This window comes from Aulostomus chinensis, chromosome 11 (genome assembly GCF_037954235.1).
Source record: "Aulostomus chinensis isolate RoL2024-O1b breed Wild chromosome 11, RoL_Achi_v1.0, whole genome shotgun sequence".
NCBI classification, from domain to species: Eukaryota; Metazoa; Chordata; class Actinopteri; order Syngnathiformes; family Aulostomidae; genus Aulostomus; species Aulostomus chinensis.
Genome location: NC_141330.1, coordinates 1,425,073 through 1,448,301, shown reverse-complemented (window position 1 = coordinate 1,448,301; position 23,229 = coordinate 1,425,073). Strand labels below are relative to the sequence as shown.

General features: G+C 46.3%; 1 protein-coding gene across 12 annotated transcripts in view; it reads right to left on the bottom strand.

Annotated features, from left to right (window-relative positions):
- mef2d (myocyte enhancer factor 2d) overlaps positions 1-15,347 on the bottom strand; it is a 90,982-nt gene extending 75,635 nt beyond the window's left edge. For 8 of the 12 annotated variants that reach the window (XM_086217625.1, XM_086217614.1, XM_086217618.1 and 5 more), the window contains exon 1: positions 15,113-15,347. The gene's annotated coding sequence lies outside the window, so the exon portion shown is untranslated. The remainder of the gene's footprint in view (positions 1-15,112) is intronic. The other 4 variants (XM_086217615.1, XM_086217619.1, XM_086217622.1 and 1 more) reach the window with 2 other exon arrangements.
- Between the last annotated feature and the right edge of the window lie 7,882 nt (positions 15,348-23,229).

The following is a 23,229-nucleotide window of genomic DNA, read 5'->3' as shown; positions in this document are numbered from 1 at the left end:
AAGAGCAGGAGCAACAGGATATGATACACAAATATTAACTCCTCTGTAGACCTACAGCCACTTCTGGCAGAGAATCTAAACTATTCAGCAACACTCACATGATACCACAATTCTACCCCAGTACGAATTCGTCCAAACGATAGCTTAGAACTGCAAAGACCCTCTCTCAAAAGGCTATGGGGTGAGTTTGGAAATTTAAGAGTGACAAGAATTCTAAGATGGTTGAAGACTTGTTGAGGACAGAATGTAACAAGAGTCTTAACGTGCCAATTCAATGCTCGTGGAGGCTGAAGGGGTGGTTTGGTCCACAGCAGGTGAAGCTAGTCTGGCTAGCTTCCTCCACACTATCAGCAGCTTCAGGTGCATCCCTCCCATACTTTTAATACATTGGGGCTGCCTGGGTAACGCCCTGGGTAGGGTATTGTCAAAAACCTCCAATATTTATACCAGTTCCTGAGTGACGCTTTTTTTTTTTAAATACTTCAAAAAAGGACACGTTACGTTGCAAATCTTGTCTTTTAATTGTCAGCTCGACATTTTCGCGCACTAAAAACTGTTTCATTGCTAAAAAAAACAACGACAAGACAAACAAGTAAGATAAGTGTTCATCTTAATTTTCAACTCTCGAGTCACGTTTCAGCACTGTGGCATTTTTCTACTCAAAGCAGTTTTACAAAATGTTGGTCTCAAGTGTGGGTTTTACTCCTAAGTTACTGATTTTCTTTGATTTCAGAGTCTTGAACTGTCAAGTATCAAAAGTTGTTCACCATAAACATCTGAGTGAAAATCACCTTCACGCAGATGTGCAACAGCGCTCACATTTTACACTTCAGTAGAACTGGCACTCATGAGCACATATACAGTGTTCTTTATGTGTGTTCATGCATGAACGTGCACATGCCTGGAGTCATCACGTGCACAAACATGAAGAGAGGGGAGAAGAGATTCTTCAGGTTCCTCTTCTTCGTCTACCATTCCGAGATATCCTACAACACAGGTAGAAGGAAGTGTAAGCTGCCTCTCTCCAGCTCGGCCCGCTCCTTCCCCACGTTAGCTTGTGGCTAGCTTAATGAGCCCTGCACAGATGGTCCCATAACACCGCCACAGCTGTGCAACCGTAAAACGACGCCACGCCCCAGCGAGAACGAGGTTGATATACATTCAAATATTCAAATGAGGCTGTAACCTCTCGCTGCGCTCGATTGGAAGCAGAGGAGAGGTGTGGGAGTAATTCCATGGGATTGTGGGGGGGTGGAGGGATATAGCAGAGGTTAGATGATGATGATGATGAAGAGCAGGAAAACACTGGGACGCGAGATCAAAGTGAACCAGGGTGAGGGAGTGAGGTGAGAAGGCGAGAGAGAAGAAGAAGAAAGAGAAGGAGCTTTAGGAAGGGAGGGGGGGTGTTGTGTTTCAGCTCCTGGCTCTGCTGCTTGCTATTTCAGCTGTGGCGGAGCGCTGGCCAGCAGCCCCTGCTCTCACGCCATCGTAACCCCGTCAGTATGGTGGCACGGCACTCGGCTGCCTTCACACTGCCGCTGAGTCTCCCAATACTTATTTCTCCTCTCCTCGCTGCGACTGGCGAATGAAGTGATTAAAGTCACAGCTTTTTAGGCAGATTCCAATCTTGGATCCGGAGCCTGCAAGAGGCCAATTGACAGCTCAAAAACTGGCTGCATTAAAGGAACACACCAACTTTTTGGGATCTACATTTACTGTCCACCGTCCCAGAGCCAGAGAAGAAGATCCTTCTGCCCTCTGTGCTGCATTATTAGGGGGCTGCAACCCTCTGCAGGCAGAGATCGGCTCCCACCAGTTAGCTTAGCACAATAAAAGGCAGTGGGTGGAAGTGTTAGCGTATCCCCTCAAAGGTCATCACATTGACTTTTCTCTTGCCTGCATAAATATAACAAGGTTTGTGTGCAACTTCATTGTGAAACAATCTACACGGACGCCACATGGTAATTCTGCCATCAGACACATGGAACTGCAGATGTTTCAAGACCACTGTTCCGATTCTGGTACCTGAACTTTGAGTGTCTGCTGAAACTGAGTACCGCTCCAGTACCAGTGCATTGAAAATTATTTACATATTTCAATATAATCTTTAAGACCTATAAACTACTAACCTAGTCTTGTGGAAAACATTGCCAAATGGCCGACTGTGTTACCATCGGCAACTACTCGTTTTACAGAGGTGAAGGAGAAAAAAAGAGATTTCCAGTAGTGAAAGTTGGCACTTGGGCAAATGTTAGCTGCTGCATCATCGACCATTCAATTACGGCATTTTTTTGCAGTATTGGAAACTTTGCGGATACTGGTATTACTGTCAGAAAAAAACTAGTGGGAACTACTTTTCTGACTGGATGCAGTGATTTTACACAGCCGCTCAAACGCTCCATTGTAACTCAGGTCCTCCCCCAAAAAAGCAAAATTTCCCAAAATGTTGGCATGGCAATTTAATCTTACATCAGGATAAATTTGGCAGCGAGTGTCCTGAACTAACCAGCAAAGAGGAATAGAACGAAAGCCGGAAAGCAACTTTGGGGAGACGCCTCAAATTAGACAAAACCTGAGGGAATGTGGTGCAACCAAAAACTAAATATGCTGGCATTCAGTCAGAACCATATAAGCTAACAATGGTGTGTCTGATTACTCATGCATCTATTTTTTACTGTAAGTGTTAGCTGGGTTGCAAACGCAAATAACTAAAATATAATCCCACGTAAGGGCGGTTTTAGAGCTAATTTGCAGTAAACATGGATGCCAGCAGTGTAAGCAGTATTTCTTCTGCCTCCTTCTGTGCAGCAAACGGGTTCTCCACCCTTTGAAAGTGTTGGCACCTGCTGTAACAAAATGATTCCTGGCAAAAGTTACTATTCAACTTTTGAGCAAAGGACCTTTGATTATGAAACGTCTCTGCTTCTGGAGGCAGTGATCCATGGATCCTGAATACTGAATGATGCATCTGAGCTAGCAACAGATGTATGGCATTTTCTCCTCTATATATCTGTCGAAGCTCCCTCCGGTCTTGTAGGTGTGCAGAACTCCTTGATCCTCTTCCCAGCTTCTTCTTTTGTCTTTTATAATCTTTTATTGTTCTTGGAGCTCCCTGGCAACAATACCAGATGAACCGGTGAACCTTCAGTGTGCTTGGAGAAGACTGCAGCTTGAGTCATTGACAGAGAGAGAAGCCTTAATCCAAGCCAAATATAATGCAGTCGATCGCTGGCTGTTCTTCTGGTTTCTGCTGCTCCTCCTGCATCTCTGACTCCACCAGTAGCCTTAAACTCCAGCTGTGTTATGAAATATTGAGTTTGGAGGAATGAAACATCTCCCACACGTGATGAAATGGTAACAAGACGACTGATGTCACCACTGTGATATATAAAGTAGGACAGTTTGTGTTTTTGAGCGAACATCAGAGGGACTGCCAGAGCTTCAACACGCTCACCTGCTTCACTGCGTTCCAGCGAAAACACTCAGAAGCTGCTGCAGCAAAGCTAACTAACGAGCTAACACGACCTTGACTTCTGACCTTCACACGGAAGTGTAGAAAACATTTGTCCAACTACATTCCAAACTGTGTGTCTGTATAAAACCACTCTTTCCTTACTACAAACTATAAAAACACATATGATCAGTTAGCTGTTTGCTAATATCAGGGCCGGCTTAAGGTATGGGCGACATAGGGGGTCGCCTAGGGCGACACAAAGGACAGAGGAGGAGGAAAAGAAAGCCCGATAGAAAAATATGTTGAGGTACGTTGGGGACTGAGTGACTTTGTTAATAATGTTGATATTAGGTTAATCAAAATAACGTTTCAAAAAGGGAGGTAGTTGTTAATATTCCATAATGTATTCATTCTTTGATATGTTCCTTTGTTTGTTAAGTCATTTTTATATACAAAAATACATTTTTTGTCTTGAAACAATTGTGGTCCCTGATGTTTGTCGGGGGCACCAAATCCCAATCTCGCCTAGGGCACCACAATGGCTAGGGCCGGCCCTGGCTAACATTATTTAATAAGTATTTATACCATACCCATAAAAACAACCCCGGGCTCAGGCCCGATTATGTTTGCTCATTCTTTGACTATTTCTGCTTTAACTTGTAGGGAAAGTCTTTTGTTGTCCATCATCCCAAGAGTCAGATGAGAAGACCCTTCTCTTCTCAGTCTTGCATTAAGAAACTGAGTCCCAGGCTAGTTAGCTTAGCACAATGACTGGTAGTGGGTGGGAAGGGTTAGCGTAGCTCCCTCTCTGCCTGCATTAATAGCAGGAGGGTTGTGTGTAGCCTTGGTGATAAATACCAGTTTAACACGAGGAGACATTGGAGTGGTAGAATCAAACACGTAGCCGGAACTACTTTCCTGACTGGGAGCAGTGATTTGACGCAGCACCTCCAAAGCTCCACTGGAACTTGGGTCAACAGAACCAAAGGTTTGTTGAGGACTAGAAGAGCGACTGCTGCTACTGATGATGATGAGGAGGAGGAGGATTCCTGCTGGACACACCAGCATCCTGGACCTGAGCTAGCTGATGCTAACACTTCCACCCACTACCAGCCATTGGGCTAAGCTAACTAGCCTGGACCTGAGCTAGCTGATGCTAACACTTCCCACCCACCACCAGCCATTGGGCTAAGCTAACTAGCCTGGACCTGAGCTAGCTGATGCTAACACTTCCCACCCACCACCAGCCATTGGGCTAAGCTAACTAGCCTGGACCTGAGCTAGCTGATGCTAACACTTCCCACCCACCACCAGCCATTGGGCTAAGCTAACTAGCCTGGACCTGAGCTAGCTGATGCTAACACTTCCCACCCACCACCAGCCATTGGGCTAAGCTAACTAGCCTGGACCTGAGCTCCCTATAGAAGGGCCAAGAACTATCTTCTTGTCTGTCTCTGGGGGACGGTGGACTTTAAGAGACGCTTCCTAAAAGATGGCATGTTCTTTTGAAGCACAGAATTCATAAACATTAAAAATGGAACATTTGAGGTAAAAAGTACAGAGAATCAAGAGGGAAACCGATTCAAATGGCCCTTCTTTTCTTGCTTTAATTCGCTTTTCCAAAGCTCCAAGACTATTGAGAACATAATGGAATTTTAAATAAAAGGCTGTTTTGCTGAGGGTTGCCAGAAGCTGAACTAAATGGATTCCCATTGCGGTTTAAGTGGATTTTGACACTGCGACCGAGTCAAGGTCAAGCCAGACAAAAGGTTTTTTGCGTGGCACAGCAACTCTGAGAATGCTGTCCCCACTCAGCTCCTGCTATTTAAGGTTAATCCTGTAAATTGTGTACAGTTTAAGTTGCATTTAACCTACATAGTAGGTTAGTGGGTTGAGTCTTGATCCAGGACCAACGGCCTCTGATCCCACCACACACCCAGAGCTAGCTTTGGCCCGCTTCACTTGGGATGACCTCTCAGGTTCATATATTTCAACGATGGACCGTACAGCTAAATTTGGATAAAAGGTTGCAGCTAAAAGGAAGGAAGTAAAAGGATAAAACAGCCCAGACCCCTGGAAATGAAATCTAATGAGAGATTCCTACAGATTCTATAATCCCTGATGAGAAGAGGCGCTCCCGTCATTCACTGTTTTCATTTGCTTGTCTGTTTCCAGCCAAAGGGAGGTCAGCAAAGATTTGCTGTTTGGCTCCAAAGTGGGTTATTTACAGCAATATCTTCCAAGGCAGGCAGGATATTTTTAGTGCTGTGACGAGGGTATTTTTAGCTGAAATGAACAACAGGAATTTCCACTTTTTTAATTCTTTGTTTCCGTCACTTTTATGTAACCTGCCTTCATCGACAGACTGCACCACGCAGACCTGCTGAGTCTCAATGGAACACAACGGAATTCACGCTACAATCGAGGAAATCAGAGGAGTTTGTTTTAGCGATGCGGGTGAGCAGGTAGGAGTGAGTGTGCTGCTGCTGCGCCCTTCACCTAAAGTCCTGTGACCTTTCAGATTACAAGACAGGCCAGGCCGCCCTGCTGCCCTCCTTCCACTGACGCCATCCTCACAGGAATTCTCTGCTGTGCTCGCTTTATGTGGAGGAGGAAAATTTGTGGTGAACCACAGAGAGTTGGTGATCATTTCGGCCGTGGTGTCAGTCGGTGGTCAGTGCTGACAGGAACACGGGACCCAAGTTTTCCCTCGCACTGTTCCACAGAACCGCAACATAGCAAGCTGGTCTGATCACAATGCAACCTTCAAGCATTTTCACATCACGTTTCATAGACTTGATGTTTTTCAAGCTCACTATGTCCAACAGGAAGTTTCTGCCATTCTGCCACTTTCATCAAAATCCATCCAAAACTTGAGGGTCTTTCCCGCGAACAGAATGCTGTGCTAATCACATGATCTCCTAGGAGGAGGTCATAACCATCCACTCAGAACATCAGGAGCAGCGTTTGAAGAAACCTCCTGCAATTGTTGTACTTAGAACAGTTCTCGATTACTTTCACGCAGCCGGAACGGAGATCCGTCACCTATCCGCCACGATGAACACAGTGAATCGCGGGCATTTATCCTTTACCAGTGAGGGTCATATTGAGGTGATGTCATCTCAAATGAATAAGTGTGACGCACAGTCACCCATGTGACTGAGTGCGACATGTAACTTTCATCCGGTTCCCCTCTGTCACTAAAGTCAAAGGCAAAATACTCCAGAAAAGCAGAATTTAAAGCTACTAGAAGCTCTCTCTCTCTCTCTTGGTTCCTCTATGCTCTGTGAATTCACCTTCAGACCGAAGGACGTTGAAGGACGATGGTCACTGGGAGCACTGGACCTCCACGAACTCATCATTCCCATCCCCGGTCCTGATGTAAACACTTCTGACAGCCGACCCTAAACCTCAGAGCTTGATGGTTCCACATGAAACAAGTCCGTGGCACCAAGTCTCAAAAGAAATATCACAGGCTGGCATAGAAAGTCTCGTCTGGTTTAAGTTAATTTGCCTTTCAAACATAATATTGCTGTTTTTAGACAGTTTTTATACGTGACAACTAAATTCTTGTACTTTTGTTAGGCCACGCTGAATATTTAAGAACTTAGTGGCTTTGTTAGGTGAAAAGGGTTTTTTGTATCCTGCAAAGGTTGAGAGGATCACGGCAAAGATGCTGTCATTTAAAGGGGTCCCGACAGCATCCAGTGACATTGGAGGAGGTTTGATTGTGTTGCAGAACTCAACCCCAACTTTGCTGTGTTTGTGAACAAAGTTTAACCAGGCTGTCACTTGTGGGCACTCCCAAAGATGCCGTTGTGAATTCAGAAATCAAACGTTTGATTGAAAAGAGAAAGTGTTTGAGGGGGCTGACGAGAAGCTTTAAATGCGACTGCTGACACAAAAGTGAAGGAAATTTAGGGATTCTGTTAAATAAATGAGTCATCTTAAGAGCTCGACGTATCAAATAGTGATGCACTTCAAGATTGAATCATCGGTTTGTTAAATATTGAATGCTAAATTTAACATGGGTACATGCGGACGTGTTTGACATTTGTTTGACCCTCTGGACGCTGACAGAACAGTTTCTCTGAATGTGTTACGCTAAAACCAAGACAAATTGCAGTCTGTTGCAGCACCAAAACCCAGAGGACTGTCTTTAATGATTATCTCAATAAAAGCATCAAATGAAAGAGCAACAGAAAAATACCAGAGGCTGTGTGACAATTCCCTTTCCCATCCTCACTGAACGTTTAAATAAAGTTAAATAAACCACCGTAGCGATTCACTCAGGGGACAGGCGGCATTCTTGTTTCTCCATGTCAGAAGAACTTGAATCAGTTCATTTTCAAGTTCATTAGTTGATCCAGAATTCTGCCAGCTGACGGCAAAAGAAGTCAATCCTCAGCGCTGCCTAAAGATTATCAGATTAATTCAGCCTACACCATCCGCTAGCGCTGTAAATCAGTGAGGAGGTGTTTTCTAGTGTTAAACAAGCATCACTTATTTACTCAAACACTAAAAACCATGAAGGTCCGAGCTGAGCGATCCTGCTAGCTTAGCGGGTTGGAACGGAGCCGGCAGAAGTGATGCGAGTTGTGATGAATACGAGTTTCCTGATATGTTCTCCATTTTTGGTTTTTAATTTCCTGTGAGGAGGTTCAGATTAAAGAGAATGAGATTGACAAGAAAAATGAAATGAACAGGTTCAACGTAGAACCGACGACTGACATGTAGGGAAGAACTGGGATTTATAACTTGCTTCTAACCTCTGGTTTAGACAGACTTCATATCACAGTTCTAAACGTGAGAACAACTAAATTTTCGATACATCGCAGTATCGATATTTTGTTCCACCTGCACAAAGCAACAATTTGTTTTCTATATTTCTCTTCTTCTACTTTTGTTGAGCTCAAAAATGACATTGCCATCAAAGCTGTTATAAAATTTTTATTTAAATCTGTGAGTCCACAGCGGACCAAAAGGCGGGCTTCCCTGTAAACGTTCATGCCACCTAGCGAGTGCTTGGCGTTCCTACGGTGAGAAGCCTTAATTTGGGCATGTGAGACTAAAAATAAATCAACTCCACAACTGTTACACCCAGAGCTTTTCCACTGTGCTTCCAGCCAAAGAAAACAAACCGCAGCGCCAGGAGAGTCCGATCTCACCCAACCTGGTTCCTCCGCCCTGTGTGATGCGTCCACGGCTGCAAACAGAGGCGAAGCCATTTTGAAAAATGTGGGAATGGATGGAGAGGTGAGGCTTGCCACCGCTCTTTCCTGCACTGAGTGGCTCATGGTCTCCTCTTTGCACAGAAACACCTTTGGCTCTGAGCTCCATTAGAGTTGAGCGAGTGAGGACGTTTCTAGTGTAAAGCACTGCCCTGCAATGATTGAATCACAGCCATAATAGCAGAAGGCAGAGGCCTGCCGAGCGGCCGAGTTCTTCCTGTTCTCCTCACTCAGCGTGGGAACAGCCGTGGACAGAATCTGACCAAGAATCAGCACACAAAGAGGCCACGAGGAGCAAGAGCAGATTGTAAACGCTCCTTTCATCTGAAACACTCGCTGTATTTGAAAGGAGCACGCCTGGCGCTACGAGGCTACAGTTTGACAGCAGCAAAGGCGGCGTGCTTGTCTAACCCCGGCTCACATGTTTGTTCTGTCCTGGGACCGGAGCACGGGTCAGTCGCATGGAAAACACACGTCCAGCACTGAGGCTGTCCTACTGGCCGAGTATCACGGCAAATAGCCAAATCAGTGGCTCGCCGTCGACCACCTCCAGTGGCTCCCTTCAGCGGGAGCCTCGGCTGGAATATACAGCACACTGATGCTATTTTTCTCTCTCACTTGCAAATGCAACCTCGGCTCCAGCAGTGATTAAAGACCATCAATATTCAGCTTGGCCAACAAACAAATTGATTAGTGAAAATTAGACCCCCGTTAAAATTACAGCGCATGCCAAGGTCCTGAGCTCGGCTGTGACAGTCTGGTGGGCCTTGACTAATGGAGTCCTCTGGAAAACCTGTCGGGGAATTAATGCATTGCTGCACTCTTTAGCCCGACTCAGATGCTTGATGTGGACCTCGTTCTTCCTCTCTCTCTTCGTGCTGGAGCGTTCACACCCACAGCAGGATGGGGAGCTGCCGTTCGTTAGCATTTCATCAAATCTATGCAGCGACTAATCAGTCTTTTATCGACGGGGAGTTATCAGTAAATTGTTTTGTCTATAAAATCGAAAATAGTAAAGAGGCCCATTACAGTACTGTAGTTTTGGCATCCTCACATTTGAGAGGAAGACGCCAACCAAGCTTTTGGCTTGAAGTTGTCTAAAAGAATTGCTTAACTATCAAAACACATTCAGATCTCATCAGATCAAAAGGGTATTTTCATTATCTTGCATTATAATGACATTTTAAAAATAGAGGGGGGAAAATACCCATCACAGTGACAAAATCCTGAAGAAAGTAATTTGTGCATTTGCTAACTAGCTGGTTTGTTTCATTCACTGGGACTGTAGGGGGTGTTGTGGACATGCGTCATTGACAAGTTCAACAGGACATTTAGAAAACCTCCCACCGTGGTTGGAGGAGATCTTCCGGTATCGCGAGACAATGCCAGTGGTGGGTGGAGTGTGTAGGAGGAGTTTCAGCTGACCATGTGTCCGTGTCCTGAGTGTGTGCAACAATAATCAATACCGAGCGAAATAAAACCTACTGTGATACAGTGATCGGCTGTATTGTTGAGGAGAACAATTAAAAGGCTTGTCGTTAGTACGTGCATCGCATGTTTGGTGTTAATTTTAAAGTAACAACCAGGATTGGACATCCATCTCACCACCATGTCTATAAAATGAGAGTTATAGACCCTATGCATAATCACATGACCGTAGTTGAGCATTTACACTTCTACAGTTGAGACAATCTTGAGAAAAAGCAACACCCAGAAAACAACCCTGGACCAGCTGATGAGAGCGATCCGCCTCCAGAGCAACGGCCAGTAGGCAGCATATTCATGTTGACCTGTTTCTCAAGGTCAGCGGCAAAAAACAGAGCAGAGCTCAACGGTGTTAAGGTCCGGCTTTCAACGGGTTACACTGCTGCAATAACAATCACAAGGCCGATGAATGAAAAGACCCCCAACTGACCACTGGCATGGCGCGCACTCATCACCACCGTGCCTGTGACTGACACTGACGCTGTGTGTGATGTCTGGAGAGCACATCGGCTGACCGCCTGTGTTTGCATTTCAACAGGAAGCTGCAGCAGGAGGGAATGATTGTACTTCCTCAAATTAGCCAAGGCAAGGAGGGTTTTTATCCCCCTGCTGTGTTTTGGCTGCCGCCAACCAAGCACACGATGGAGCACATGGCTGAACGTCAGCGAGGAAAAATCCTGTTCCTACTTCCTCACAGACCTGGCCTGGACCAACGTTGAGCAGAATTCATTTTCTACTTTAAAAGACTGTCTCTAAGTTCTGTCCTGGCATGGCGCCGTCGAGGAGAGCGGCGTACAGCTTGGCCTGCAGTCATGCTTCTCAGGGACACAAAAGCCCATTACTGCAGCTAAGCCCACAAGTTATCTGGAGCTTAAGCCCCTTTTCACCAAACAAGTCTGGTTACATTATTTTGTTCAATTTATGGATCGTGTTTGTGGTTGAGCACACGAGTGAAGTGAGTCTCCTTGAGGATCCAGAGAGACGCCGGGCTGCATGAATGTGACGTACAGAAAGAGAGACAGAGCGAGAGAGAGAGAGAGAGAGAGAGAGAGAGAGAGGTAGCGTATCTCCAACCAGAGCGCAGTATTGACTTGGTTTGTCCTCACCAGAGAAGATTATGGTGATGATGGTGAGGATGATACAGGCCTCCAACAATGTCAGAATGAGGCCACTGAGTCGGCATGGTCACGTGATCTCACCTGAAGAGATGAGATGAACTGATGTCTGAGTGTGTGTGCGTGTGTGTTCATCAGAAACAACGCAAAGATCGTGGTTTTTGGAGCAGTTTCATGTCAGTATTAGTAGAGACGGGACTCTAGAACCCAATCCCAAGGGTTTGATGAGCAGAACCTATCAGTTCCTTTCATTGACTGTCGTCAGGTTTCCATTCAAATGTATCGTATGTGTCAACCCAATTTTCAGGAAATCAACCAAAGAAAATGTGAATTTATGCACATCTGCAACCACTACAGCTCTGCAGATGTGAGGAGTTGGTTGATGGAGATAAGCAGCAGATGGCGCTAATTTTCCCGTCAACCTCTGTAGAAGTAGAAGCTACAGGGAGCTGACGACCATGAGCCCTGACCATCACGCATCATCAAGTCCATTATAATTGTGAACCGATAAACCAGCGTTTCTGACACCTCCCAAGCGTAACAAACTTTTTAGAAACGTTTTGAGATTTAATCAAACTTTCACAGTGTATTGAGATGTTTCAATGTTTATGGAAAAAAACAAGTAAAAAGTGCATTTAAAGATGCAGCGAGTGAGCTCCTACTCACACGTCAACACCTCCGGAACCTCGCAGCAAGAGAGGGGCTTGACCAGCGACCGCTCCCAGATGTCAGACACGGCTACGTTCACAAGGCAAAGTCTTAAGCCTGGTTTATGCTTCTGCGTTGACGCGACGCGGAAGCATAAACCAGGCTTTAGGACTTAAGACACGCCCACATTACATCACTACGTTCTAAGTCTCCTTCCAGAATTTGACATGAAGCCATTTCCGCCATGTCGGTAAATCTTGTGGCTTTTCTAGCTCAAAATGCAGGAAACTGACCCTAGAGAGGGGTTGTAGCTGGACCAGTGTCGTAAAGCTGTTTGACTGCCGTATTATGTCACAAAATGCTGCAAAAACTCCAGTAAAATTTCATAGCCTGATTGTACATGTCTACAGTGCACCAGACAAACGCAACTGAGAGCAGAATTTCCCATGTGTCTATCTTCTTATTTTTACTCTAACAGCACACGCAGGCTACGGTTCACTCCACTCTGGTCGCTAACTATTGTGTTTATCAGCTTCCTATAGGAACATCGCCGCCCTTGTAAGCCCCTGGAAGTCTTAAGTCAACTGAGTTGAGCAGGTCTGAACGTTGCATGTGGAGCAGATGCTATCCCACAGGGACGGTTTTCTCTTCGCTCCCATCACATGCACACACCTGGTTTTTATGTGAGTGGGTTTTCTGATCAAGAATTTGACGGAAATCTTTTTAAACAGCACGGCCTAAATTCCAGGAATTCCATGTATCAACAGATGTGCTTGTTACCGGACCGAGTCAGCACCGAGCACACGGGTTTTCGCAGAGTTTTCCTTTGACTAAGAAAACCTGCATGACAGCTAACATTCTCTTGACACCTAAAACATGAATGGACTTACTTTTCCACACAGAAAGAGAATGGATGAAGGATCTCATTACCATCCCTGTTTGTTTGACAGTGACAGAGGGGAAAAAAGGCAGGATGAGAAGACACAGAGAGAGAGAGAGAGAGAGAGAGAGAGGTGGTGAAACTGGACACAAACACAGGAGGATGTGGCTCATCATCGGCGGCGGTGGCAGCAGGGGGACAACCTTCCACTGCAAGAGGCAATCACGCTCAGTATGCAGCTCTAGCAATGAACTGGAGAGCTGCGCAGCTTTACATGCCGCTTGCATCTGACGGCCGCTGACGTTCACACAGGTAAAACACTTGAAGGTGTAAAGGAGCTTTAAAGCAGAACAGAGGGACGAGAGGAGGGAAAGAACTGGCGGGGCAGAAGTTCTCACTCTGATGAGGCTTCATTATTTCTCAGGAGGAAGTAAAACCCACACATGCACGTCCACTATTCCATTTCGCCAGTGTCCCCACTGTGGGACGAGTGCAGGCTCGTCTTGTCTGATCTTATTTCACGTGCTGTCTTTTCACAAGAGCTCACATGTGGAGGCTTTATTTTTATTTAGTTTCAGTTGATTTTCTATTCTGTAAAACTGCACTGAGAGAGAAAATTAAGAGCTGAACTACATTTTGGTAAACCGGTTTATATTTTCATGGTATTTAACTATTTTGAGTGAAAATAATAAAGAGCTGGAAACTAAAGATTTGTAACATTCATTTCCTTAAAATGGATTTTAATCAAACAGACAAAAGTATCATTCAGGACCTGGAATCAGGGTCCAGGTATCAGTAAAGGAACCGATAAGCCGCCACAATGACAACATCAGAGGCCTGGACCTCCATCAGCGACAGTTTTCCTTATTATTTTCATTCCTGCAATCTAGAGCGCTGTCACAACTCTGATAATCTATCACCGTTTATTCTAGCAAAAATGTCCCAACAAGCATTTGCTGCTTCCAGACTCCCAAACAAGAAGATCTGACCTGCTTTTTTTTGGGCATTCATGACCAAAAAATGGAGAGTTGGGGGGGGGGGGTTGGACTGTTGGTTGGACAACAGAAGGAATCTTAACACGCCACTTTGAGCTCTGGGAAATAGCCACCAAGAAGAGTTTTTCAAAATTTCCCAACATTCCATCGGAAAAACGGTTCATTGTTAAAATAATCGGTGATCAATTCAATGATGAAAAACAATCATTAGTTGCAACCAGCGTGATCTATTGATCTGGTGTCCGGGAGAACTTCACGGTCTCAACAGCATCACAGTATTCAGAAGCCTACAAAAAAAAAGCTCTACCATTTTGCTGCTCTTTATTTAGAAAGCTCAACCGTGAGTCTGGATAATTAAACAATCCCTGCTAGAATCAGGTTTAGTGGGGTTGGATTTGTTGCCTGTCACCTTCCCTGACGCAGCCTCACCTGTTACCTGTCCCATGCACCCTCACACCTCCACTCATGTCCTTCCCTCTCCCCGGACGCGCTCTAATCTGCCTCCTTCAGGGTCATGTGACGCCTTCTTGGCAGGCAGGACCTGAACCTGCAGGCATCTCTGCATCCCTCTGCTTCCCTGGATCATGATGTCATGGACAGCAGTTCCTCCTGGCTGACATGCGAGCCTCGTCTCCGGAGAAACTGTCATTGTCTCGGGCACCTGGCTCCGGATGATGGCAGGGACAGGAACCTCAGGAGCTTATTCTGCTTTATCGATGCCGTTATTACACGGCTGCTTCCAGGAGCAGGACGGTTTCCGGGTTTGAGGAGGAAATTAGAAGTTTGATGACACTCTCCCGGGAGAAAAGCAATTACACGCAGTAATGAGGGCACAATAGTCGGAAATGAGCTCATGAAAGAAAATGATTCGACATAAGGATCTGAGTAAAAGTATCCGATGTGCTGCTGGACACAACACGCCTCCCTCCTCGTTTCCAGTTTGCTAAAAAAAAGTTCCTGATAACCCAGACGTGCGTTTCCTAAAATCATTTCCAGAGACGTCGGCGGTTAATTGTTTCTGACAGCTCCTGGAGGAGAGACTTCAGCGCTGCGCACACCGCGCAGCCCCGCCGGCTGCGGGATGTTATTACCACCGCACAAACACGCAGATCCCGCTATTAACAATATGTAAACTTAGCGAACTAGCGAGCAGCGCCTCTCCTTCACAACTTTACAACTCCCACTGAAACATTCCAGATACCGAAGCAGCCGCAGACCCGCGTCTGGACTCACAGTTGCCACCAAAACACAGGAAGAATCCCCCCCAAAAATGTGTCAAACCCGGGCACAAGCTGGCGACTTACCCGGGCAGAGCATCCGCATGTGTTAGCAGCGACGAGGGGACGCACTCAGCTGCGTTGGCGGCGAGGACCGTAACTCTCCGCCGAGCGGTGGGCTTCCAATTATCAAATTCTTCCTACTTGATGTACAAGGTAACTATTTGGTTACGGCAAATGGAGCCTCATCTGTCCTGAGTGGCACTGCTGCCTGACCGACAGCAGCGGGGCCAATGGGAGGGAGCTCTCCCCCCGGCTGCTACCAATCAAAATGGCGGACTGGGAAGTAGGAAGGGCTGAGGGTGACGTCATGTGTTTATATCCCTCCGCTTGTCATGTTTTGGGGGCTCCGCTCGCTCAGATTTTACGTTCTAACTCGTTTAACAGTTGGAAGTCGAGGCTGCCCCTCAAACCGCTGCCGTGCTGGAGGTTTGGACGTCTCTGAGCGTAGACGCCGACCCGGAAAAGTCCCGGCCTGTAGGGCCGGGAGTTGGAACTGTTACTCTGACGTGACTTTGTGGTTGTGGTTTAACGCAACGTGGTCACGAGAAGCCGCGCGGCGGAGAAAACAAAACAAAACACTTTTCAGGTGCCCCCCTTGCGGAGATTCTGACTCGCACTACTTCCTCTGTACACGCGGCGGATGAACACTGTGTTTACAGTGAGGGGAAGAATGACGTTTACAGTGACGGGGGGACGGTGTGGCGCGCGTGACAGGGCAACACGTGAGCACGGATAAATTACTTTCGCACGAGCGCACGTTTAGTTTTGACGGGCTCTCGCGCATTTTAGGGTTAATTCTCGAAATCAGCGGTAGGTACTGAACGCGAGTGTGTCCGAAAAACATGAGAGAAGAAGAACAAAGACAAGTAACCGTCGGTACACTGAGATTTGTCATCATCATCATCATCATTATTATTATTATTATTATTATTATTATTATTATAATTGTTATTATCATCATTATTATTATCATTATTATCATTATTATTATTATCATTATTATTATTATCATTATTATTATCATTATTATTATTATTATTATCATTATTATTATTATCATTATTATTATTATCATTATTATTATTATCATTATTATTATTATAATTGTTATTATCATCATTATTATTATCATTATTATTATTATTAGGTCAGGTGCATAAATAAGTATTCGTTCAGTAAATAAAAGTTTACAAAGTAGAATGTAGTCACAAGCACTTTCCTCTAAAACGGAGACAAGAGGACCGACGCCAAAAAAACTATTTAACATTCAAGAAATGCAAAAGTTAGTATTGGTTTACGAGTAGTAGGATAAGTGTAAATGTACAAATATGATATTTATCTGAGTGAACTGAAGTGAGATTTTGAAATGTGCACACTAAGATGCGCTGAGTTGACAACAACCTGTTTGGGTAGTTTGAACCTAAGAGCTGAGTGACTGGAGCGTCCCACCGGCTGCCAGCTCTTCTGAACCACCACTGCTGGAGTGGTCAACTCAAACGCAGGTTCATATAAAATTCCACCTACTGATTGGGCCATTTCATGTTTTGTTACAGTAAAAACTGCTTCATAAAGTTCTTTGATAGGCAGTTTGATCAGGTTACATCTGCTCACCTCTAACTAGCAGAAGCTAAGCTAACACTGAAGCCTTTGCTCCAGCTAAACCATAGCGGTACAGACTGGGGTCGTTTTCAGACGTTAGTTCGTTTATGCTTAAGGTGAATGTTTCTTGTTGTTGTGGGTTCCAGAGCCAAGAAGAGCAGGACAGCGAGGAGCTGTCAGCCAGGTAAGGGGGGGGGGGGGCACTGCCTGGGTCCGAGCAGGCTGAGTAAACACAAGGTTTTGGTAGATATCCCCCAACGGTGAGGAACAAAATCTCTCCGGAGATCCATGAGGAAACTCTGTGAAGCATTGTGAACGTCCACTGGAGTCAAAGATGATTCTGACCTGGTCAAAGGTCAGAGCCACTGTGACGGACACATGGCGGAGGCATGCAGCTGCGACGCACCAGTCTTCACTAAGCTCACAATGAGAGTATTCTGTGTGGGAACCTGATCCGCTGAGTGATAGCAGGGCTGGACAAACATTCTTCTTCCTGCAATCCTGGGAAAAAACGGACTCGTATGTTGCCAACCAAAACATTCTACATCTTGAGTGATTTTCTAAAGAAAAAGAACGAGGGACAGTTAAGAGCGATGACATAACTGGTGGTACTGGTGGTGGTGACGCCAGCTCAGACACAAAGAGAGGGAGAGAGAGATTACGCACTGTTTTCTGCTTTACATAAGAAGCTTATGGGATGGGTTTTTCAGAGGAGAGTTGCAGCAGTCAGATGGACGTCCCGCTGCCGTCCTCTCATGCTCGGACAGCTGGGTAGGCCAGCGGTCAGCGCTTGGCTCCGGGGTCAGGGAAATGCCACCGGAAACAACACAACAAACAAGCGGAGCGAGTGAGGCACTAAAGATGGCCGGCCTGGTTGTGGCTCTCTCCGAGTTCCTAGAGGTGGCAGTTTGAACCTGTTCATGACGATTTTTACACAAAGCAGATCCCACTGCAGGAACATAAACACATCCCATACGGTGACAGGTGGCAGGTACTTGGATTGGCATGGATCAGAAGTCTGGCGCCCCCTGTTGGATTGCTTGGCTTTGTGACCTGCAGGTCACTGGATGGGGCAACTGCAACACAGGCATTGATTATCTGCAGCTTTTGATTAAAACCCCCCTTCATCAGGAGTCTGAGATGCTGAGCCACCCCTTAAACAAAGCTTGTAAGGAGGCGCCCTACCACCCCCCTTACATTAGTTAAAGTTTCCGCCAAACGATCTTCATCAGGCTGGACAATCCCGTTGTCAGTCAGCTGTTTAGCCCAGCCGCTCCAATGTTGCCTCTGATGCTTGAGAACAGCCTCAACAAAAGAACGACCAGCACTCCACGCAGCCTCCATGAGCCGCCCGGCAGAGCCAGTCTCCTTCACAAGCGTCTTCATCACAGCCGGGCATCGAGCCGGGGGTGGGGGTTGGGGCGGTGGGGGGCACTCTTCCGGCACGACTGGGAGGATGTGGTTTCGATCCAGGGACTTACAGGAAGGAGCAGGACCAGCTTCATGATGACAGTGCGATTCAAAATCCTCTGAATTTATACGACGCGTAATCTTGGTCCAGCTGAGTCTCTGGAGTGTTGAGTTCCCAAACATGAGACTTAAGCCGTGACCCAGGACGCCGCGGTGGTGGGTCTCACGAGCGCCGTGACCTCACCATTTGGGAGCAGCGCTGTGAGCGTCCAGCTGCTAGATTAGTGTTTTCATCTGGACGCTGTGCAGACACACTACTGGGTGTGATTCTGTGTCCCCACTGTGTGATAGAGTGACCTTTGAAGGGGGCAAAGACTCATCCAGCAGCAGCTTCATCCACTGGCCGCCTGTTTTTTTTACAATATTAAAGAATTCTACGAAACTCTTCTTGCACCAACAGAAAGAATTTCATTGCCTCGATAACCTGCTTTCCTCTGCATGTGAAAAAATCCTTTTAATCCTTGAAAATGTGATGAGAAATTAGAGACATATCAGCTGAGGGGTCGGAGGGGGGGGGGGGGGGGGCAAACAAGAAAGGACACAGCAGATTAGAATTCATTAGGTTCTTGGTCCTGTATGGAGCCAGGACAGCGACAAAAAACCTGCAGGCATGGAGAAAATTTGAATTTCTATTTTGAAGCCATGACATATGACTTGATTCATAAATATAAACCCTCTGTATCAAAGGAACAGGTTCCATCTAACCCACGGGAGAGGGGCAGGCGTGTGAATTCTGCTCAACACTTCCCACCCAGGGGAGGTCAGGGGGCTACGTGCCGGCCGCCATGGTTTCCACATGACATGACTTGTCACCAGGGTACTTTCAGATACTCTGCTTGCCCCTTCAGAACCTACACATCAAGAAAAGAGGCTTCAGGAAACCGACACACGGCAACTGAGCCACAAGTGACCAAAATTCATGCGATGGCTGGCAGGAAGCAGCTGATCGGTCCTTTGTCCTGACATCATAGTTGTGTTAATGGTTACTGTAACATAAAAGAGCTGCATGTTAGTGCTAGTTCACCTCCCGCCCTCCTCCCTCTCTATCTGTCCATACCGCTGATGTTCTCCTTTGTTGTGGTCGTAATAGCCTCTAGAGGGCAGCGGAGAGAGAAGCACGCTGCCTTAAATCACAGCCTGGGATGATCGCACCTGAGGTGGGTGTAGGGCTGGCTTCGAAAACTCAGGTTTCTCTTTTCTCTGCCCAAGTTTAAGGGTTTTGTTTAACTTGAAAAAGGTTTTCTAATGCAGCTTTAACTTGTAGTAAAGGTAATTATCAGCAGTTTGGTGTGTAATTTGTCAAGATGCTGGCAGCAGGTGAGCGATTAGTTGCCCTCGATCTGTGCGGCTGGTTTATTTACCTCCCTGATTGTCTGCCGCTCAGCTGTGGAGTGTGTCGGTCCGTGTGTGTGAGAGTTGTGTGGGTGCACATCCCTCTCGCCGCAGTGACCCGCTGCTCTGCTGCACTCCACTTCCACAGCATCCTTCCGGCTGCCTAGCAACGCTCAGTGTCCATGGCGACGCGGCCAACAAACGCCCCCACTCCTCTTCAGCCTGCACCCCTCAATTAGGACTAAAGTGTGGCAATCACAGGAGCAGAGTCTCTCAGCGAATTAGAGGGGAAGGGCAGGAGGAACCGCGTGCAGGTTGGAGCTGAACAGTCGGGTTTTCCTGCAATCAGCTTCAGCTGATGCCAGTGTTCTCAGCGAGGAGCCGCTAATTCCGATCTGAGCCTGCTGGGATGTAGAGATGGGTCGAACAGAAATCAGCATCTGCAACAGTGCGGATTCTGTTTTCAGAAAGCTGGATAATGGAACGAGGAGCAGCACAGCCTCAGTCCTCTTACTGAGGGACTTTCAGCTGAAATGATGCAACAAAACAATGCTGTCAGATTCAGAACACACAAAGTCTTTTGAATATCTTTCAGAGAAACTGTGACTGAGGATAGAAATGTGTTTCCTCTGACTGCCCCTGAAAGCTGATGATTTGAATCCTGTCAGAAACCCGAGCGAGCAGAGCCGCCTGTCCAGTTCTCACTAGCAGGTGTCAGGGGTTGACAGAGGTGTTCTACCTCCTGCATTCCCTCTTTGCAACTTCAGAATGCAGAAAGAGCCAGCTGTGTACATTTAGCTTGAAGCTAATGCAGACCGATGGCTATCAGCAGCTACCTGTCTGAAAACGTCCATGTACAAACTCTGAAGGTCATTGTCTGGTAAATTCACCTTTTCTTTGTCCAGCTGAGTGATCAGTGACCCACGAAGCCTTTAAATTCAGATAAAATGAATTAACTGCATCTAAAAAACCACAGTTAGTTTCCTGATAACCTAATAGAGCTAGCATGACCTGCTAGCAGAGACTGCTAACATTAGCATGCTGCTCCTGCTTTCTGAGTTTGCTCTGATTACAGCCATCAGTGACAGACAGGAAACAGGAAGCATAACACGCACAATAAAGTCTCATCGTCCGCCCAGCATCTTTCTGCAAAACTCACTCATTATTTTTGAATCCCCTCCAAATAAGCATCAGTGTTCCTGATTCAAACGTGTGTGAAGGTGCAGGGGCCTCAGAGGCGAGGCCAGTTCCTTCTGATCAGACAAAACATGTGGGATCTGGCTGCAAATAGGTGTGTTTAGGCAGCACTAATCTCCCGTTCCCATACATACTCAACTCTATTAACACAACCATATTTACAGTGGCGATAACAGAATCTAATCTAGTTAACAAAATACCGACAAAAGTCCAAAATATCACATCATCTAATTGAATCTTTAGAGATGAATACCTCCTCTCGTTGAGGCTTTTAGTGTTCGTCACATCGTGTGTCATTAGTTGCATTAAACTATAATAATAGGGTTGTTGATTGGTGTAGAAGTGAAGAGTTGACCACATGACCCACTTGAACAACACGCCCCTCATTTAACACGCAGTTATACGAAAGAGAAAAATTGATCGATTTGAGGAATCCATTGGTTTAATGTGTAAAGGGAAAATAATCAATCAAAAAGGGGATGTAAATACATTTTGATTCGTAGTAAAGTAAATCAGCAGAGGGGATTTTTAATGATAAAGCTTTACTTGTATCTTATGAGGAGGACTGGTTCACACCGCAGCCATGTGTTTATCATTATCTATTATTTAGTCATTTCTTTAGTCTCTATTCTGGCGGTGCGGGTCCTCCACATGGTCATGAACCGTAATGTTGTAGTAAGAACAAATAGCCACAAGAGGGAGACGTAAGATAATAAATGTTCTGCACGGGGCCCCCGTGTGTCCTGCAGGGGGCAGTGGGTCTCTACTGCTGGCTGGAGGGACCTCTCTCCTGTGCTGTGGTGTTCACTTCACCATGTGGCCCACAAGACCCGATTTGCATGAACAGGAAGGTGATAAAACTGCTTTTCTTATCCGTGACACCTAATTTCACGAGGTCTCCGGTGATGCCTTTGACCTCTGACCCCTGCTGGTTACTTTGACGACCAACAACAATGTTGGTGTAGGTTTTCTCAGCAGCATCGCTGAGGATACTCAGAGGTGCTCTGGCAGCTTTGTTCACGGGTGAACTCTTTTTATGGCAGAAGGTTCCTGGAGTATCTGTGAGGGCGTAGACGAAGCTCATTACTCAGAGACGCTGCGAGACAAACGGACTGAGGGGTTCCTCGAGAGCTCGTGAGACTCTTCAGTGGAGTCGCAGCACCTCCGAATCTTTCCCAACAGGCCAGGAGCGTTTGAGGAGCGGCGCTCACAAGTTGAAGACTGCACTGTGGGAATAAATCGATTTCATTCATTTAGTTTACCACTGCAGTGTTGTGAAGGACCGGGTCAAAGATCAGAGTGGAAACAAAAAAAGCAGGAAAAACTGAACAGACATGGAAGCGTTTCACTTGGAGTTTCTCTGTGCTTGGTTCTGGTGTGGTTCTGGTTCCCAACCACACTTTTTGAGACTCTCACAGGTTAACAAGTTGAAAAGGTGCAAGAGCTGAAGGTTTAATGTAAAAATAACAATGCATCCACAGAACTTTTAGAAAGTTGACAATTTAAAAGTCTAAATTCACCTGAAAAAATGTGGTGAATTACGGTGTCACCGACCGCCGGAGCTCAGGAGCTGCAGGTGCTGCAGGTGCTGATTAACCAGAGAAGCGTCAGAGAAACGCGAGGCTTCGTTAGCGTCTCAAACACTGTGGGACCAACAAAGCAGCAGGACGAGGGTCCATCCTGGTTCAGCAGCTCTAGGCTGGTCTGAGCTGGAGGACCAGAAGCGGCTTAGAAGCCACTTGTCTGATGGGCAGCTAAGCTAACAGTTGCTAACAAACAGTAGCAGTAGCTCAAGTTCGCAACTTTAGCCTCTGACAGATTCATGTCGTCACTGTTAGTAGGTGACCTCATCACCATGGTGATGAGGTCGACCACATGACTCGTCCATCTCATTCCCGCATTCCACCTCTGACCTCGTGTGGTCAGTTGAGTCGACCTGGTAACCAGGAGACTAGATTCGTGCAGCAGGATGGAGGGAGACACCTGCTGGCCAGGAGGTGGAGGTGTTCAACCCTGCAGCTTCACCTCCAGATGTTCAGGAAACGTCTGGAGGATCTTTCTGTTGATTTGAGGCTCGGTTTATCAGTCGAATCCTTTTTCAGCTTATCTTTACTCTCCATTTTTATTGTTTTAGCTACATTTTGCCTCAGGTCCTGTCGTTCTGTGTCACGTAAATGTGGAACGCCGGGCTGTTGCACCGATCGACACAAATAAACTCTCTGCGTACATCATTCAGGCTCCAGTGTGGGGGACAAGAAGAAGCACTTTACTTATGTACATCAGTCGACGTTAGCCACAGTGCTAACTCACGATGCTGCTCCACCTGCAGCCAGGAGGCGTTGTGATGAGGTGCTGAGTTAAGAAACTAGTTTCACGAACATAAATGCAGATATCGACTTTCTTCCTTGGCCTGAATTTCTCCATTTCCTGTAATGACGTTAACTACAGGGTCTCCAACCCCTCCAGCCAAACTGATACCAGATGATTCTAACTGAGCGACAACCGCCGGAGCTGTTGCTGCAGGAGTACCAGCGAGTAAAGGG